The following is a 20,337-nucleotide window of genomic DNA, read 5'->3' on the forward strand; positions in this document are numbered from 1 at the left end:
TAGCTGATGCTAAACTAGGCCAACAGGTCATCCCCACATAATTCTAGCCTTTAAATATTCTTGGACAAGAAATAAATACAAGTCATACAGCAGGCAATGGAACCTTTGGCTGTGATCAGTAAACCAGAGTACTTTGCATAAGGCTAAATCATGCAGTCCTTTCTCAGACAAAACTCGTACTGGAATCAATGGGAATTTTAACTTAAGAAATACCTCACAGTTTGTCCCCTAGACACTGAAGAATGAACTATTAGGGTAGATCATTTTACCCATTGTCTTATCTCCATTGCCAGTCCCAGAATTGTAGACTGTCCATGGAAGAGAAATGGGACTATTTGATGTTCTCAGAAAGTTTTTTCCCAATCTTTTTCCTACAAAAATTCTCAGTGAAGTCAACACAATTTCATGAAGCATTTCTATTTTGACAGAATTGCATTTTCTGATGCATCAAAGCTTTTCTGACCAGCTGTCAGGAACCAGGGCCTGCAGCAGAACTAGTGTACAGGCAGCCTCATCAGTACATCTGGCCTGCAGCAGCAGGCTACCTGATTGGCTGCAGGCCATCTTGCTGGCTGCTCAGTGCTCATACCCACCACTGTGCCTGCTTCTGTGTTACCTGGTTCCTGTTGCTACTACCTTGCACCCAGCCTTGCCTGCTACCCTGCTTGCTCCAATTCCTGCCCTCCGGCTTGACCCTGGGCTCTGGCTTCTAACTACCGACTACAGCTCTGATCCTAGACCCTAGACCTTGGTTCCTGATTCCTGCTCCAACCACTAAGCTACACCATCCTCAACCCAGTCAGCTGACACCAGCTCTACTAACATTGGCTTCAGTAGAAGGTGATAGTACTTAGAACTTTGCAGAATCAGGCCCTAATCAATAAGGTAAGTTAAGCAGGCTATGGGCCACAAGTTATAAACAAAATAGTAAAAATAATAGTTGTATTGTGTATGTAGAGTATACAGAGACAAAACACTGATAAAACACGTTACCATTGGGAGACTGAAGAATAATTTTTAAGAGGGCTAAAAACTGTGAAATTACATTTGAAAGAAATACAGTAGCTTGTTTCTTTCCTTTTTAAATGCCTCTAGTCCTTCTCTTGACCCAAAGCAGTAAGATGGGTGTGGTAAGGAGTGGAAAGGATGTAATGCAGAATGTGTATCTTCTATGTAACCAGTTTACTTTCAAATCTCAAGACACTTTGTCAAAATGGTGAGTGAAGTCACTTATGCAGATATACAGATACTACCAGAAGAAAGAGTGTGTTTTACTTCACAAACTTTGGATCCAGGTAAAAAAAAGAAGCTTATTTTATTAATTTTTTTTTTTTTGCATTTTAAATGACAATCTTAAAACTTTCAAATAATAAATATTTAAATAAATATTTTAAATAAAAATTTGGTAGGAAGAAGTGTTAAATTCTGAACAAAATCACTTTTAGAGCACTAGGACTAGAATGATAGCTAACTTACCTACCTTTATTAATATGAGAACACTCTGAATTATGAATACTAGCAAAAGTAAACTATGGTCTTCTGATTCCCAACACATTGGTCCAATAGTGTATCTGAAACATGCTATGTTTGCAAATGGTTAAAAGTTAACAAAAAGTCACTAAAAGGAACTATTTGAAATCTGTGGTTACCTTCATTGTAAAGACAGCCTTAACTGGAAGCCTTTTACTTTTAGTTCTTTTACATTTTAAAGCAGTGAATTTCTGTAGTTACCATAAAATATTTTCAGGTCTGTCTACATTTAATTCTCCTTTTAAATTAAAGACAACATTCATTCTTTGGCAGAGAGTGACTGATGTTGATAAAACTTTCCTAAGAATAGTAATCACAGTACTTTTAAAAATACAAAATATACTTATAAATAACCATCTTTTGCAAAATTTATTAATTTTAATCTTTCCTTTTTCAACTAACGATTATAGGGCTGACTTGTTGAAAAGAGAAAAATAGCAGTCCAAAATCAGTGGACATGTTTGTGATCATTCTAAAAATGTTTAACTGTATGATTTGTGTATGATCTATTGATAAGACCTCAATATAAAGCTATTTCTTGAAAAACGGGTTTTTTGTGTAAAGTGCATCAGATATAAATTAGAAGGTATAACTAGGAAATAGCTCATGTTTTTAATTAATTGCTTACAACAATGCCTCACATCTGTATTATGTCAACAAAAGCATCAAGTAACCATGCATGTTTTTTTTTCATTCATATCACAAAATAGTTTCTGCTGGTTATAGGACAATTGTGTGGAAGATATGTCAAAATAATGCTATTTATCAAAGTAAAATATGTCCTTCTGAATGTGCCATCAGAACGGTGTTTTCTCTATGAAAACAACTTCTACAAACCACCACTGGGACACAGAGACTGAACAAGATGACTGTACAAAATGTTTTTGTTCTTTAATCCATTGTGTGTGGTTTGGTATTGATACTGAAATTGGATTAGCACGGAAGGACTTTTGTGTCTCCATGTAGCCCCACTAAAATCAGTGGGGATGCCAGGATCAGCTGGGCAGATGCAATGGTAGGATCAAAGCCTACGTGTGCATACAATGAGTGAATTAGTAGAACCTAGTGTTGTGATATCTGAATGCATGAAACTCTGTTTTTAGTTGAAATGTCTCTGTGTCCTGTTATGTCTGATAGACTATTCTTCAATGAATAACCCAACATTGTCATATTATAATGGTAATATTAGTTTTCAGAGTTTAATTGCTTTTAAGATTCTCTTTAATTTGAATGAACTGAACTCAGGAATTGCTATTCTGGATTAGATCAATAGTCCATCTAATCCAGTGCCCTGACTCTGCCCATTGCCAGTACCAGATATTTTAGATGAAAGTGCAAGAAACCAGTTGTGGAATAACCAACCTCCAGGGAAAATTCCCACCTAAATCCTAACAGTTAGAGTTTGGCTTATGCTCTGAACCATGAGAGTTCATATTCCTTCCAAAACTGGTTTTTTAAAAATATTTATTACTATAACTGTGGCTGTTCTGCCATCCATATAAATGTCTAATCCCTTTTTGAATTTTGCTAAACTCTCTTGTAGCAATTAATTCTACAATCTACTAGTGCATTGTATGAACAAGTATTTCCTTATTATCTTTATTTTGAATTTGCATTGAATGGACTCTAGTTTTAGAGTGAAAAGAAGTTCCTAATCTATGTGATCATATGAAATTTTCTCCATCCCTCTAATTATTCTCTTCACCTGTTTCTTAACTTTAAACATGAGTGTAGGTGCTTTGCTAAATTGTAACTCTGCTCCACAACCTGGTGACATAACAATGTTAATATTTTTGCCAGCATGAAAATTGACCCTTTATTCTGACTCCTTGTTTTCTGGGTGAGGATAACAGTACAAAATATAGATATTTGCAATAACATATGGATTTGATTAATATTGTTATGAGCTGGGTGAATTCTTGTTATGGGCTGGGTTAAGCCTCATTGAGATTGATGGGTGCGACCTCACTGTAAGCATAAGACTCCAGTTAAGACAAAAGTGTATGTGAATCCTCCCAGTAGCTTATGGATGAGTATTGTTTTGGTGGCAGGGGTATGAGTTTGTTTGTGGGACGAGAGTTCACACAGAAACTGAACAGACAAGAACAGAGGCAGACACAGAGGCAAGAAAGCCAAGCAGGAGACTATAAGCATAATGTGACTATATAAGAAGCTAAAGCAGTGATTTTCAAACTTTTTAGGCTGCTTACCCCTTTCCAAATAATGTAGTTACTACATACCCCCACCCGAGATAGGGTCACAATATATCTTTGAAAACAGGGGTCTGTGGGGAAAGGGGGAGGTCTGTAAGAAATAACATGTTGTCCACCATTACAGGATTTTTCTCATGTGTTCCCTGATCCCAACTCAGGGTATACATACCCCATTTTGAAAACCACTGAGATAGAGGGAGACCTTTTGGGTCTGACTTAGGCTAGAGAGGCTTGAAGATGTAAGCTAAGAAACTACTCCTTTTGTTTTTGGTTCCTCCTGCATTTGGAGAAGCAGGACTTTGTACATTCCTTGTAAATAAAGAAAACACCAAAGAAAATACCAGACTCCATCAATTTATACTTTCAGTTGGAACATTCTCCCAGTCCCAAACTTTAACTAGCCACTCAAATCAAAAAGGGACAACAGTACTGATACCTAAACTTATTAACTCCTGTTAATTTACTAATGTTGTTGTTTAGGCATAACTTTCTGCACAGGCCTGAGAAATCATATAGGATTTCTCTGGTAGTTAATACAAACTGTTTTTCTTTCAGCAAAAGCTGGTGACAGTTACACTACAATACATTTTAAGTTAAAAGTAAATACATTTATTAACATAGCTGCTCGACAAAGGTCAAATGAGGAAGTTACTGTTTTATGCGATGTATGTTTTAAATAGATCACTGATATAAAAAGAAATAGACCGGCTTCATGTGATTAAACAGCCAAATGTCTCTTTGGATGAAATAAGAAGAATGGGATTTATTCTCTACAAATCGGTAGAGAATAAAGATATTAAAATGGGTGAAACCTGACATATAACTGAGAAGTTGAAAAGCCAAGTGAAAGTCCAAAGACAGACGCTATTGATGCATGTCATAGGGACTAGCTGTTTGCCCACAAGGCTGCTAACTGCTTGAGTAGTCATGCATATCTGTTACATTGTTGAAAATGTAACACAGAGCAGTCCAGCTCAAAAATGTAGCACCATTCATGATTTTAACTGAATTACAGAAGAAAAAAGTCAGAGACGTTAAAGGTAAAGAGTAAAGGTAAAGAGTTATAGAGGGATTGTGTTTTACCTTTTCATTAGCTGTCTCCTGCTGGTAGTGTCCCCAATTAAGAAAAAATTATTAAACTCAGTCCCTATAAACTATACCAATGACTTAAAGTTAGCAAGGAATATGGAAAGACTATGAAGTTCAGAGAGTGGAGATTGGCCATGTCTGTAAGGGGAGAAGTAACCAACAGAGCCTTTACTACGATAGTTGGCCAAAGACAGACTGATGGGGGGTGGGGAGCAGGGTAAAGGAATCCCTCAAGGGACTTTTTACAAAAAACACATACAGAAAAACCGGATGCTTTTGACAGGTGTTCATCCTGGCCTCAACTACTAAGTTCTGAAAATAATATCTGGGGAAAGTCATGTTTGCATGTAAAAGTTGCATGGGCTCTCATGCTCTGAAAATTATTCCAAAAGCAACAGATGCCCATAGATATGAACATGGACACAGTGAGACACACATACAAGAGTGTGGTTAAATGTTCAGGCTACAACTTTGTTAACTTAAAACTTAACCGAAGTTAACAGCACCGCTCAGCTATCTGCCAGCTACCTGTGGTTTGAGAGCTGCCCACAATAATTGGGATGTATCACACCAGAAGCTGTGGGGAGATCAATCATCTCTCTATCACTTACATTCAGCTAGCCTGGACCCCTGAATGTCAGCCTTCTTCTCTCCACACAGAAGGGTGGAGAACTGAGATGAGGGGAGCCTCAAGTTGGGCCAGACATGGAAATTTATTTCTCCTACATGCTGCGCCAATGCCTAGCTCTGGTTCCTAAGCAGTGCACCAACTGGGGATATAATAGCCTCAGACTGACCATTGCTAACCTGCGTTCTACACTGGAAACCCATTCAAAATTGTGACAATTTAGCTTTCTCATCAAGGAATCTCCAAACCAGATCTCCTGAATGCAAAAAGCAAAGTGAAAAATCCTAAAAGTGGTGCACCAATTCTCCTTTGGTGAGGAAATACCTTTCAGGCCTCATAGAAGATGATTGCCTGAGTCCCTAGTATACTTGAGGATCCCACATATGTAAAAAAATGGGGGAGGAGTGATGGAATGAATCCCTTGAAAGGACCAGAAAAAGGGGGAGGGGCTGGAGGAAAACCTCAACAACTTGCTGTATCACCACCCCGGGTAACAGGTAAAGATGTTGCTTCAGTTATTTCCAGCTCTGTTCCCTGTGTTAATGGTAAACAATTATAAAACATAAAACTACAAGAAAGACACATTATTTTGTTTCTTTGGAGTGTGTAATAATGACCTCCAAGTCAAAGGAGACTCTGGTTGGACAATCACAATTTCTCATCAGAGCTGAATGCTGCATCTTGAATGATCAGGCCAGTTTTGCAAATATGAAAAAATTCCATTAGAAATGCCTTCAAAGACTTGGTAAAAGAAAGCTTTAATCCTTCTCATTATCAATTAACAAAAGGCATCTGCTATACATATATTTCCCTTCTGTCCCAGTGGACTGTATTAACTGAAATATTTGAAAAGTATGTACTTGAGTTATAAAGTCTGTTGATGACTTAAAATATACTACTGTGTTTGTATTTTGCTAGCAATGTTTTATCTTGAATGTCTAGAAGAGACTAAGTCAATAAGGCACCTAACTCCCATTGATTCAAGAGGAGGTAGGTCCTAAATACCTTTGAAGATCAGAGTCTAAGTGAACAAAGAATTCTGAGAATACACAAATCCTGCATAGCATTATGTTATTCCAATAGGAACTGTGTTTACATCTTTTCAGTTACCTTTATATTGTGTCTGTCATAAACAGATAATTAAGGGTTAATGCCTCTTTTACCTGTAAAGGATTAAGAAGTTCACCTAGCCTAGCTGATACCTGATCAGAGGAACCAGTGGGGGAACAAGATGTTTCAAAAGGAAGAAGGGAAGTTTCCTTTGTTTAGAATCAGTTTCAGTTTTGGCCGGAGTGGAAAAGATCAAGGAATCAGCCTTTTATCAGGGTAGTGAGTATTAAGGAAGGAATTAAATAGGTTTATGTTTTTTTCCTTTTTGTAACTTGTCTTGGCATTAGAGGAATAATCAAATTGGGAATTCTTTTGTGTTTTAAGTTTTGTCCAAGGGAACATCCTCTGTGTTTTGATCTGTTGTCTGTGAGATCAGCTTGTATGCTGTCTCCCAGAGGGTTTTTTTTCTTTTTCCTTTCTTTTCTTTAATTAAAAGCCTTCTTTTAAAAGAACCTGATTGATTTTTCCTTGTTTTTAGATCCAAGGGGATTGGATCTGGACTCACCAGGGATTGGTGGGGGGAAAAAGAGCGGGGGAGGAGTAATTCTTCCTTGTGTTAAGATCCAAGGAGTTTGGACCGGTGTTCACCAGGGAATTGGTGGAGGAATCTCTCAAGGCTACCCAGGGAGGGGAAGGTTTTGGGAGGAAGACAGAGTTTTCCAAATGACTCAAATATTTGTATGGTGGCAGCATATTGATCTAAGCTGATAATTAAGCTTAGGGCTTCTCATGCAGGTCCCCACATCTATACTCAGAGATTCAGAGTAGAGGTGAAACCTATGACTGTGTCTGCCCTGCCCTGGAGCAATCAGAGCCTAGACACAATAAGTCACCAGAAACATACAAGTTTCTTAAACAAAATACAGAGATCGTATGTGATTTTTAAAGCAACAGAGTTACTATTGCTTAACCTTACTTAGAGTAATGTAAGAAAATTGAGGTAATAAACATTAAGATTGCAGGATGTCCTTACACCTTTGTATCTAAATGGGGAATGTAGGCCTTGCTGGACCATAGGTATAACTAACAGTGTGAACCAAAGGCTGTGACCCAGATTAGGCCTGGCCTTCGCAGAACAGTAACACACTCGGTACGTAAGCACATTCCCAATGAGAGAAGATGGTACAAACCATACAGATCTCTCAAGTACTTATGTGAACGCATTCCTAAGAGATGGTACAGGAACATACTGAGCCCTTGTAAAGATAGAGGGGATGACAGGATAATAGATGAGGATGTTTTGTTTGAACTAGCAGGTACAAGGATAAGGGTGATAACTAACAACATGTGTAGTACAAGAGTTCAGATGTCTTTGGAATGTATAAGGTTTATTGATCAAAATAGAGTTTAAATGGGAAATTATATAAAAAATCAAAGATGGCTATAATATAGCTATAAAGTTTGAAAGAATGAATTTAACATAGACTGTTGAAACTTATCAAGAAGTAAAGATCCAAGATATAATCACATAGTGGTAAACTTATCACAAAGCATAATGATATTGTTAGTAACTTATCCTAAGTATATATCCTCTTGGTATGTGATTTTGGTACCAACAGGACATTATGGACCTTTGGCATAGATCTTTTAAATTGACAGTCAAGTTAAACACAGGTTCAGTTAAAAACCAATAAATATATACATACACCAGTCAAGGATTGTTCATGCTAGTACAATCAACAATTTGGAAATTTAGACAATTACAGAAAAATGACAGTTTAATTCAAATTGCCTTCCTAGGTCATATGAGTCATAGCCAGAATCTTCATCCTAAATATACTAATATCACACTCTCATATCACACATTTAACTTACTCTATGCAGGTAATAGTTTAAAATTATTTCTCATTTCTTTTGCTATTCCCTGTTGTTAGTGCTGCAGAGTTGTCAATGCTGCTAGTGCTACTGTTTTGGGAGCTCTGGTGTTAGGGTACGTTTACACTATGGGATAATTCCGATTTTTCATAAACCGGTTTTATAAAACAGATTGTGTAAAGTCGAGTGCACGCAGCCACACTAAGCACATTAATTCGGCGGTGTGCGTCCAAGGTCCGAGGCTAGCGTCGATTTCCGGAGCATTGCACTGTGGGTAGCTATTCTGTAGCTATCCCATAGTTCCCGCAGTCTCCCCCGCCCCTTAGAATTCTGGGTTGAGAGCCCAGTGGCTGATGTGGCAAAAATCATTGTCGCGGGTGGTTCTGGGTCAATGTCATCAGTCATTCCTTCCTCCGGGAAAGCAATGGCAGACAATCATTTCACGTCCTTTTTCCCCGGATTGCCCTGGCAGACGCCATAGCATGGCAACTATGGAGCCCGTTCAGCTTTTTTTTTTACAGTCACCGTATGTGTACTGGATGCCGCGGACAGAGGCGATACTCCAGCGCTACACAGCAGCATTCATTTGCTTTTACATGATAGCAGAGATGGTTACCAGTTGTTCTGTACCATCTACTGCCAGTGTAATTTGGCAATGAGATGATGGTTAGCTGTCCTTCTGTACTGTCTGCTGCTATTATGGGTGTCCTGACTGAGATTGGCCAGGGGTGCAAAAGCAAAACTGAGAATGACTCACTGAGTCAATCCCTCCTTTATGGTTCTAAAAATAGAGTCAGTCCTGCCTAGAATAGGGGGTAAGTGTACTAGAGAACCAGTGTATCAAAGAACACAACTCCTCCATGTCAGAGCCAGCTTTGCTTTTTTATATAATTTCCCATTTAAACTCTATTTTGATCAATAAACCTTATATATTCCAAAGAAATCAGAACTCTTGTACTTTGACTCTGCAAGACAACATACAAAAGACGCAAGAGAAATCTGCCATGTGTAACTGTCATTGAATTGAATTAACTAATTTACATAGCACATAATAATAATTAATAATACATTTTTATTTGTATTACTGTAGTGCCTAGGATCCCCAGCAATGGACCAGGGCCCCATTGTGCTAGACACTGTACAAACACAGGGGAAAAAGACAGTCCCTGCCCCAAAGAGCTTACAACCTAAGTATAAGACGAGAAACAATGGATGGATACAGACAGATGAGGGATAACAAGGAATCAATGAGATAATATTGTCTAAATACACCAAAAAGACACAGGGTGTGCCTCACATGTAAATCTACCCACAAACTTGCACTGGTTTAAGTGAAGGTATGTTTTTAGACCAATTTCACTAAACCAATGAAAAACGCTGTATAAATACTCTTATTTCAATTTACTAGTGGCTTATGTTGATTCAATTTAAGTCAGTTCCTTCTCAGTCTAAACAAAACAAAAATGTCACTCTCAGACTGAAATAGGAGTATCTCTGCAGGATTTTTGGATACCTTCTTAGTTTAACATTTCCAGACAAAATTTAAGTTTTATATCCCAGCATGACCTCCTTCGCTTTATTTGAAGCCTCAACTTAGTACCTTTTATATGCATTTGCACTCCCAACCATAATAAAAATGCTCCATATTATACATACCCATACACACACAAAAAATATTGCACTAATTATTCTTTGCAGATTGTTTGACCTCTCCTGACTTTAGGAACCCTTGATTTTAAAAAAGGTTTGGGTGTCTCCAGGTACTTTTATAAAATCAAGGTTGCACTGGAAGTAACTACATATGGCACTGTGCAATAGCCAGACAATTATTACTAAACCATTTTAGTGTATGTAGTCTGAGATTAGAGTAAACTGGTTTTTAAATATAGATTAGCTTTTATTTATTTTCTCTCATAGCATCACTGAAGGGCAGAGTTATGATTGCTTGTGTGCCTTATCGATGCCTTTCCATACATTATCATGTTTAGATTTATTTTAAGTTTAACCTTAACTCTGAATTTTTTGGGTTCATAATGCTTTCTATGGGATAGTTACAACATTCCTGTAATGTTTTTTCCTAATAAACTATAGATATTTATTCTCAGCTTAACTCCAGGTTAATATTTTTTTTCTTCTGGAAATTCAGACAATTTCGGGTTTTTATTAAATAAATCAGTAATTCTTTCCATTTGTCTGAAAAATTACATAGTGGAACAGCATGGATTATAATATCCTGATAATATCCTCTAGTACTGGTAGTGATGTTGTTCTGGTCTATTAGAGAGGAGGCAGATGTGTCCTTTCAGTGAAGAATGAAACTTATTCTTGTTTTTTATTTTCTCACAAAGCTTTGACTCTGCAAGGTGTTGGAGTAAATGAGAAATGCAGGAGTTCAGCACCATGCAGGACTGGGCCTTCATAATCCAAAGGTGTACTGTTAACAGCATTTTGTGTCTCCTTACAGGACAGAGGAGCACCTATGCTGAGGTGAAAGTACATTGGAAATCTGACAGCACATCAGAGGCTCCCTGTTCAGGTATTACAGTATCTTGGGAAATATGGAAGTCCATCTTCTTTTGTGTTTTATCATGTTTGTACTCCATTAAAATAATCATATTGCATGTAGTCTAGGAGTCATTTAATAGCTGCAGTACTGTGTCCAATTCTGGGCACCACACTTTAAGAAAGATGTGGAAAAATTGGAGAGAGAGTCCAGAGGAGAGCAACAAAAATGATAAAAGGTTTAGAAAACCTGAACCATTAGGAAAGGTTCAAACTAAACTAGATGTGCTTAGTTTTGAGACAAGAAGACTGAGGGAGGACTTAAAAACAGTCTTCACATATGCTTTTATAAAGAGGATGGTGATCAATTATTCTCCACGTCCACTGAAGGTAGGACGAGTTGTAATGGGTTTAATCTGCAGTAAGGGAGAGATAGGTTAGATATTAGGAAAATCTTGTAACTATGAGGGTAGTTAAGCTCTGGAATAGGCTTCCAAGAAAGGCTGTGGAATTTCCATCATTGGAGTTTTTAAGAACAGGTTGGATAAACAGCTGTCAGGGATATTCTAGGTTTACTTTGGTCCTGTCTCAGCCCAGAGGGGTGGACTTGAAGATTTCTCACGGTCCCTTCCAGCCCTACATTTTTGTGGTTCTATGATCTGCTCAGATCCCATTTCTGTTGGTTAATGATCCAGATAAGCATTTTAGCTAGGTAAAACTGGCATACTGGGTCAGAAAGACTAGATGATCACCACAGTTCCTACTGGCCTTAAACTATGAATAAAACTTAATCCTTCAGATTCTTGGAAAGATTTTGATTGTTTTCTGTGGTAAATATCTTCTACACAAAGGGAAGAAAATAGTTGTAACTACTTTATTTAGCCAGGGTTATTTATTAGATTGGCATTCAAAATTCCTTGGGGAAGGGATATTGAAGACTTTTTATTTGCCAGTTGCAGTATCTGCAGTATCTGAAAGTAATTGTAAAAACAATGAATCAGACACAGACTGTTGTGCTCCTGCAAGGAAACACAGTGTCAGTATTGTGTTTTTCAATGGCTTACATATAGTGACAGCGATTAGTTGTTTTGGTGCCCAATCCTGTGAGGTTCTGAGCACCTCAAACTCCCACTGACTCCAATCAGAACTTGTAGGACTGGGTCTTTATTGAGGGAACCTTACATCAAAACTAGGGCTGGTCAAAAATTCTCTTCTGTGTTTTTGACATACTGAAATATTTTGAAGGAAGTGTCTAGGTTTTTTTGATAATATTTTTTTTTGGGGGGTGAGGGCAGGTTGGTACTTCTCAGCCCAAATTTTCAGTTTTCAGGTTTTTGAGGTTTTGATAAAAATTTAAAAAAAAAATCAAATTAAGGTTAAGTAAAAAAAATGTTTTCATATAGCTTTTCCATCGGAGGGTAGGGGTGGAATCTTAATTTTCTGGCCAGCTCCACTCAAAACCTTATTGTCTTTTCCTGATTTATGTCCAACCCTACTTGTCCATAAGTGTGTCAGGTGCAACACAGTATTTATGTAGATAGTTACCTTCATTTCATTACCTTCAGCCTCACTTTATTTTATGGAATTGGTAACAACCTAAATGTGGCTGGAAGACTAGAAGACACTAGGTATAAAGCAAAAAAAAAAAAAAAAAAAAGAGAGAGGTCACATGAAGACCCAATAGACTGAAAGTAAAATTTTCAAAAGCATCTAAGGGTATGTCTACACTACAAAATTAGATTGATTTCATAGAAGTTGATTTTTAGAAATTGATTTTATACAGTCAATTGCGTATGTCCCCAGTAAGCACATTAAATTGGTGGAGTGTGTCCTCACTACCGTGACTAGCATTGACTTATGGAGCAGAGTTAAGCTCCCAATGCCTGATGGGGCAAAAACATTCTCGTGGGTGATTTTGGGTACATGTCGTCAGTCGCTCCTCCCTCTGTGAAAGCAATGGCAGGCAATCGTTTCGCGCCTTTTTTCCTGGGTTACCGTTGCAGACGCCATACCACAGCAAGCATGGAGCCCGCTCAACTCACTGTCACTGCTGCTGTTGTGGGCAAGTCTACTGTGGGGGCTGCTGTGATCCAAGCATCCAATGCAATCATTGACGTTCTGTTATCAAGGGCAGTGACTCTGGGAAATGTGCAGGCCTTTTTAGATTCTAGGTGCATCATATTCCTGTCTTTTGTCACTGGTGAAGAAGTCTTGCAGCCGTACATTTCAGTCCAGTCTGCGCTGTAACACCCCATAGCACTTCTGTGGTTGACACACATAACAGCTTCAGGGTTCTTGCCCTTTTGCCTTGGCTGAGGTACCTTGCCCTACCAGGACCTCCAAGCATTTGACACAGAAGCATCTGCAGCAGCTGGCATTGCTACACAGCAGCAGCTCCTTGCCTTCTTAGCAGATGGTGCAGTAGGACTGCTAACTGTCCTCGTTGGACATATAGCTTTGCCAGGGATTCTGGGAACGTCTTCCCTGCCTGGCTCCTAGCAACCTGCGGGGCATGGTGTGTGGCTCCACCACTTCACCTGCAAGTCTGCTCTCCTGCAACTCTGCTCTCCTGCTCCCCAGAGATGAACTCAGGTCCTGCTGGGTGCTGCTGGCAGATGTGATACTCATGGAGATTCAGTCCTGCCTGGAATAGACTGGAGGACAAGTGCTAGTACTAATAATAGGGCTCAGATTTTCCTAGATGCGATAGCTGATGGATTCCTTCACCAAGTAGTTGCTGAGCCAACAAGAGGGAATGGCATTTTAGATTAGGTTTTGGTGAGTAGTGAGGACCTCACAGAAGAAATGGTTATAGAGGACAACCTTGGTTTGAGCGATCATGAGCTAATTCAGTTTAAACTAAATGGAAGGATAAACAAAAATAGATCTGGGACTGGGGTTTTTGATTTGAAAAGGGCGAACTTTAAAGAATTAAGAAAATTAGTTAGGGAAGTGGATTGGACTGAAGAACTTGGGGATCTAAAGGTGGATGAAGCCTGGAATTACTTCAAGTCAAAGTTGCAGAAACTATCAGAAGGCTGCCTCCCAAGAAAGGGGAAAAAATTCATAGGCAGGAGTTGTAGGCCAAACTGGATGAGCAAGAATCTCAGAGAGGTGATTAAGAAAAAGTAGAAAGCCTACAAGGAATGGAAGATGGGAGTGATTAGCAAGGAAAGCTACCTTATTGAGGTCAGAGCATGTAGGGATAAAGTTAGAAAGGCCAAAAGCCATATAGAGTCTGACCTTGCAAAGGGATTTAAAACCAATGGTAAAAGGTTCTATAGCCATATAAATAAGAAGAAAACAAAGAAAGAAGTGGGACCGCTAAACACTGAGGATGAAGTAGAGGTTAAGGATAATCTAGGCATGGCCCAATATCTAAACAAATACTTTGCCTCAGTCTTTAATGAGGCTAATGAGGAGCTTAGAGATAATGGTAGGATGACAAATAGGAATGAGGATATGGAGGTAGATATTACCATATCCGAGGTAGAAGCCAAACTCTGACCTTAAAGTCTATGATTCTGTGATTCTATGATTCTATCATGTGAGCTGGAGTTTTCTGCCTCAGGCTGCTCTCCCAGCTGGCAGCACTGCATGGTCGCACCTACCCCAGCCTACCCCTTGCTTCCATGGCTCATGAAGCCTGGACAGTAGTAAGGAGCTGTTCAACTGTAGGCCGAGCAAGTGCAGAATGGTGGTAGAATGTGCCTTTGGATGTTTAAAAGCTTGCTGATGCTGTTGGTCAGACCTCACTGCAACCAACTTTCATGGTTATTGCTGCTTGCTGTGTGCTGCATAATATCTGTGAGAGTAAGGGGGAGATGTTTATGGCGGGATGGAAGGTTGAGGCAAATAGGCATCCAATTTTGAGCAACCAGACACCAGAGCACAGCAAGGCACACTGCGCATCAGAGAGGCTTTGAAAACCAGCTTCATGACTGGTCAGGCTTCGGTGTGACATTTGTGTGTGTTTCTCCTTAATGCAAGCTTACCCCCTTTGTTGATTTTAAATCCCTGTAAACCAACCACCCTCCTCCTTTGAAATAATGTAACTATTGTTTTGAAACCATGCATTCTTTCATTATTAATTAAAAAAAAAAAGAGATAACGGACAAGGTAGCCAGAGTGGAGTGGAGGAGGAGGGAAGGACAAGGCCACATTGCTTATTGTAGCCACAATAAAAATCTAACTGTTTGAATTACAGCTTTCTGTTGCTTGGGCCATCCTCTGGAGTGGAGTGACTGGGTGCTCGGAGCCTTCCGCCCCCGCCCCCGCATTCTTGGGAGTCTGGGTGAGGAGGCTATGGAACATGGGGAGGAGAGTAGGTGGTTATACAGTGGATGCAGCGGGGGTCTGCGCTCTCATTGGCTTTCCTGCAGCTCCAGCAGGTGCTTCATCATGTCGTTTTGCTCCCCCATTAGCCTCAGCATCGCATCCTGCCTCCGCTCTTCGCGCTCACTTGATTCTTTCCTGGCCTCTGCCACTGAATGCTTCCATGCATTAAACTGTGCCCTATCAGTGTGGGAGGACTGCATGAGCTTGGTAAACGTCATCGTGAGTGAGTTTTTTTCACCTTCTAATCTGCAGTAACCTCAGGGACGGAGATGATGGGGGAGCATAGAAACATTCTCTCGTCTACAATTCTGGGGGGACTGCATGGTCACCTGTGCTGCTGAGTGCTGCTGAGTTTGTCATGCTGACCAAACAGGAAATGAAATTAAAAAGTTCCGGGAGCTTTTCCCGTGTATCTGACTAGTGCATTGGAGTTCAAAGTGCTGTCCAGAGTGGTCACAATGGAGCACTCTGGGATAGCTCCTGGAGGCCAATACTGTCGATTTGCATCTGCACTACCCCAAATTCAACTCAGCAAGGTCAATTTTAGCGCTACTCCCCTTGTCGGGGAGAAGTACAGAAGTCGATTTTAAGAGCCTTTTAGGTCGACGGAACGCAGTCATTTTTAAATCGACCTAACACAGCTAAATTCGACCCAATCCTGTAGTGTAGACCGGGCTAAGTGATTTAGGCCATATTTTCAAAGGTATTTAGATAACTAAAGATGCAGATAGATGCCTAACCTGCTTAGAAGCCTAACTCTCATTTGGTTGAAATGGGAGTCGGCTGTCTGATAGTAAGGTTCCCAATAATATAGTTAAGCATGTGGGTATTTGCAGGATTGGAGTATAGAAATGTCATGGTAGAATACAGAAAACTCACCAGTTTTGTAGCTACATCCATCACAACTATCACTGCATTCTCTTTATGTATCTGTACACAGATATATTTACATATATTCACATTACTGTTGAAAAAGTTGTATATAGTTTATCATAAATATAACAACATACAATAACATACATATTTCCAGAAAGTGCAAATTAGACAAAGGCTAAAGAAACTTCACTCTATGACCAAACAGTAAATAAAAAACTCTAAGAAAAAAACATTTTGACTGGAATTTTCAAGAGTGCTCAGCACTGGCTTAACCCTATTTGTACTGAACTCAATGACTTCAGTTGGAGCAGTTAGGACAACAATGAACATATTTTAAAATCCCACCATTACAGTTGTAGATTGTTTTTGTTATTTAGGGGAAAATAGAAAGTAAGCATAGCTAGTCTAACAATTTAAAAATGCAAAGCATTTTACAAATAAATTATATTTCATTGGGGGGTATAGATTTTTAAATATAATTGATATTTTTATCAAAATCCTTCATTTATTGGGGATTTTCTAAATGATTTTAAAATGTCTTGGTCAGCTTACTCACAAGGTGAGATTTTAAAAACTTTCAAAATTTAGAAACATTTTAGAAAATTTCCTATTGTGGAAATGATAAATGATAAACAAAAAAGGGTAATAAAATTTGATTACATTTTTAGTAAATTCTAATAATTTTTTTAAAAGTTATTTTGAGGGGAAATTATCTTAAAATATATGTTTTTTTTTCCATTTTTGAAAAAAGCTCTGAAAGTTAACACAGTTTTTAAAAGTGAATATGATTGTAGTGAAGATGTTCATTTTAAATCTTACTTACCTATGTTAAATGAAAACCAAGGAAGAGGAAGAATAAGACTAATAAAGATGAGATTGAGACACTGAAAGAAAAGTTATTATAGAGCAACTAGAGAGTAAGCCAGAACGCAAATTAATCCCTTGTGTTACTCCACAGAAGCCAGAGGAAGTGTACCAGGGATGAATCTGAGCTATTTATTCACCCTGTAAATACTCTGTGCCTTTTAATTTTCATCATTACTGATAATATAAAGCATGTTCTAAATAACACTTCATGAATGAACGGAAAACAACAGGAGCCTTTAAGATATTTTTAGAGGCAATGCTAACCACAGAAAAATGCTAAACGAGCACACATGATATTTTTCCATTGTTAGGTTAATCTGCCTTTCTTCCACAAATAAAAGACAGACCAAACGTCTCAGTATGTGTTTCTTGGTAAAGCATAGTGGACAACCTGAAGACAGAGTGGGTCAGAATCTGATCTCAATTACAACGGTGTAAATATAGAAAAAACTTGGTTGACTTCAGTGAAGTTCCTCCTAATTTTACACCAGTGTAACTGGGATTAGCCTCTGGCCTAACAAATCTTGTTTGTGACTCTGGTGTGTTGACATATTACTAGGGCTGTGTCCTTCTTAGCCCTGCTAAGTGTTTGTTGCCTTTTCCATTGTAAACACCTAGCTGTTTCAGGTTTTCAACGTTTTGTTCTAATACCCTCCAGGCTGAAATGCCTCATAAAGGATCTCAACCAGTTCCCTCTACTTATTTAAATACCTTTAAAAAACCACAGGAGGGCAGCAGCCTAGCTCCAGCAACAGACAGGGAATTTCACTTAGAGAAAACAAGGTAAGTGTGGAGGAATGGGTCTGGGAAGAAGAAACAAACATTATGAGTGGGAGCAGAAATGATGGAGGTGGGGATTAATGGATTAAACTTTTTTCCCCCACATCATAAATGTAAATACAATAGATGGTCTATCCAGAAGAATAGATTAGAGAAACTGCCTTTTACCTCTGAAAGCTTGTGTTAAAATCCCGATTACTTCAAAACTTAAGAGGAGTTTGGTGGTCCTCTTGTAAATCTTGGTACGGTCCACCCAGAATAGCATAGGTTGGCATAAATGGCAGGTTTCTCCTCAAGGAAGACTACAGCACAGGAATAGCAGGGGGGCTGCAGGGCAAGACTAAAGGGCATTGGCAGAGCTGTGTAGGGAGCCCAGGACTGGAATAGCCAGGGGGGCTGCAGGGCAGGACTGAGGGGCATTGGCAGGGCTGTGTGAGGAGCCCAGGACTGGAATAGCCGGGGCTGCAGGGCAGGACTGAGGGGCATTGGCAGAGCTGTGGAGGGAGCCCAGGACTGGAATAGCAGGGGCTGCAGGGCAGGACTGAGGGGCGTTGGCAGAGCTATGCATAAGCACTAAGGAATAGCAATAAGCAGCTCTTTGTCTTCTTTGTATCAAACCATTTCCTTGTCCTGCCCTTTGCTTCTCTCCCATTGTGTTGGAGATTCACTCTCAAGCCCTACCTGCTTTCCATCTCTTCATAAGGTTCAGGTTATTTACCACTTCTATAAAGTAGAACCACAAGCATTCAACGTTATGGGTCAGGCCTCTAAAATCTAGAGATTGGCTTAACAATTTGGAGACCTTAAAGATAGTACATTTGGGGTTCTTTTTATTTGCTGTCTGGGTTTTCAGCCTTTGAAGTTCACATTTTCAGGCTAGAAATTAGAGCTGGTCAGACTATGGGTATGAGTTTTCTCCAGTGATGGAAAAGGTATTTCTCTGGGAGGCAAAACAAGCAACACAGTGCTAAACGTCAGCAGCTTCATTCCATTGCAAACCACCTCTTCCTTTTCTTATGGGCAGGTCCCACCTCTCAGTGCTCGGGCTGGTTGTATATTATTGCAGTCCTTGGGATTGTTACACTGATTCTGCTAGTTACTGTGATCCTCTTAGCTCTGCGCTGTGTAAACGTGTGATGGTAAGTGCTGCAAACCAATTGACACAGATTAAGTCACTTTTATCCAAGAATTTGTTTTAATGAAAATATGCTCAGGCATCAGACCAGGATGTGGAAGGACCCCCTTCAGCTACATCCCCATTACAATTCTCTTGTCCAGCCACTTCACAGCTGCACTCAGATAATATCTAGCTGCCCCTCCTGGTTTTGTATATAATGGACCATTTTATACTTTACTAAGCAAGTTCTGACACAATCCATGTTTTGGTGGAATTACCAATCAGGCTAACTACCAGGATTCTGCTCCTTTTATTTGAGGCCACTTTTTAGAAGTGGTAACTTAATTTTAGATTTTGCAAGTTGGATGGGAGATAACCCCACAAATACACCATATACCTTAACCATAATACTGTTAGTGTAACCTGTAGTTGCTTCCATAACTGCTGAGCCAAGGCCAGGACTAAAGGAGACCCTGTGTGCTGCCAGCAGGCAGCACCAGGTGTGTTAATCTTGGATCTAGTGTACCCAAAAGAACAATAGACTCTGCCAGGAGCTTCAAATTAAAAATCCTCATAGTAATGACAGCAGGGCCCCAGTGGATTGCAGGGTGCAATTTCAGGAAAGGACTGCAGCTGTCAATATCAGGCATATGGGGACATTTAGTCAGTTGTGGAGATAAGAAAAAAGTCTTGTGGGGATCAGTGTCTGTCCAGACAGAGGGCACATCATGCTGGGCATGGGAGTGACATTGAAACACTGGGCTGTTGCAAAGAATGGAGCATAGAAAGCAGCCCTACTACTGACAGGAACTGAATAATTTCTCACAGACCCACAGAATGTGTTTATTCTCTCTCATGACTGTTCTCCCAGGAAATTGTTAGAGTGAAGACAAAACAGCAGCTCCTGTGGCAGTTGTGGTGTGGTTATCATGGGAATGGGGAAAGGTGGAGGAACCTGGTACAAGCAATAAGCCTAAAGAGGGCATGTTGTGGCATAGTCTCCCCCTTCATATTCCCGATCACCAGTTCTTGGCCATGCTTAAATTTATGACAAAGCCCAAAATGACACAACTCCTCTCCTACTCCCCAAGAGAGGGCACTCATTCTAGTCTGGTTATGCATTGAAAAGAAAAGTCTGTAATTAATACCTTTTGTCTCAATATTTTCCAGATAACTCAACTCAGCAAGTCTCTCTTCAATGAAAGATCATCAAATGCCGGTTGAAAGTGCTCATAAATTGCTCTTTCTTTTAAATGACTTTGATAAAAGATAGACACTCTGTACCTTGGGGGAACACCTTGCACCTCCATGTTCATCCTTATAATATGATTGTGTGGTATCCAATGCAACATTTGTCATGTTGAGTGTCTTCAGAAGGCTCATGATGCACTGAGCACTGTTGTTATAGTAATATTATAGGTTGTAATTTCATGTATATAGTTGTGAGCCTGAAAATGTGTCCTCATGGCTTA

The 20,337-nt window shown here is 39.4% G+C and overlaps 1 long non-coding RNA gene across 1 annotated transcript; it reads left to right on the forward strand.

Moving 5' to 3' along the window:
* Positions 1 to 1,218: 1,218 nt before the first annotated feature.
* LOC115636874 lies at positions 1,219 to 20,193 on the forward strand. The gene is made up of 3 exons (XR_003997097.1): positions 1,219 to 1,295; positions 10,850 to 10,921; positions 20,036 to 20,193. It is a non-coding gene; the product is annotated as an uncharacterized LOC115636874 (long non-coding RNA).
* The last annotated feature ends 144 nt before the right edge of the window (positions 20,194 to 20,337 follow it).

Source organism: Gopherus evgoodei, chromosome 1 (genome assembly GCF_007399415.2).
Source record: "Gopherus evgoodei ecotype Sinaloan lineage chromosome 1, rGopEvg1_v1.p, whole genome shotgun sequence".
Classification (NCBI taxonomy): Eukaryota; Metazoa; Chordata; order Testudines; family Testudinidae; genus Gopherus; species Gopherus evgoodei.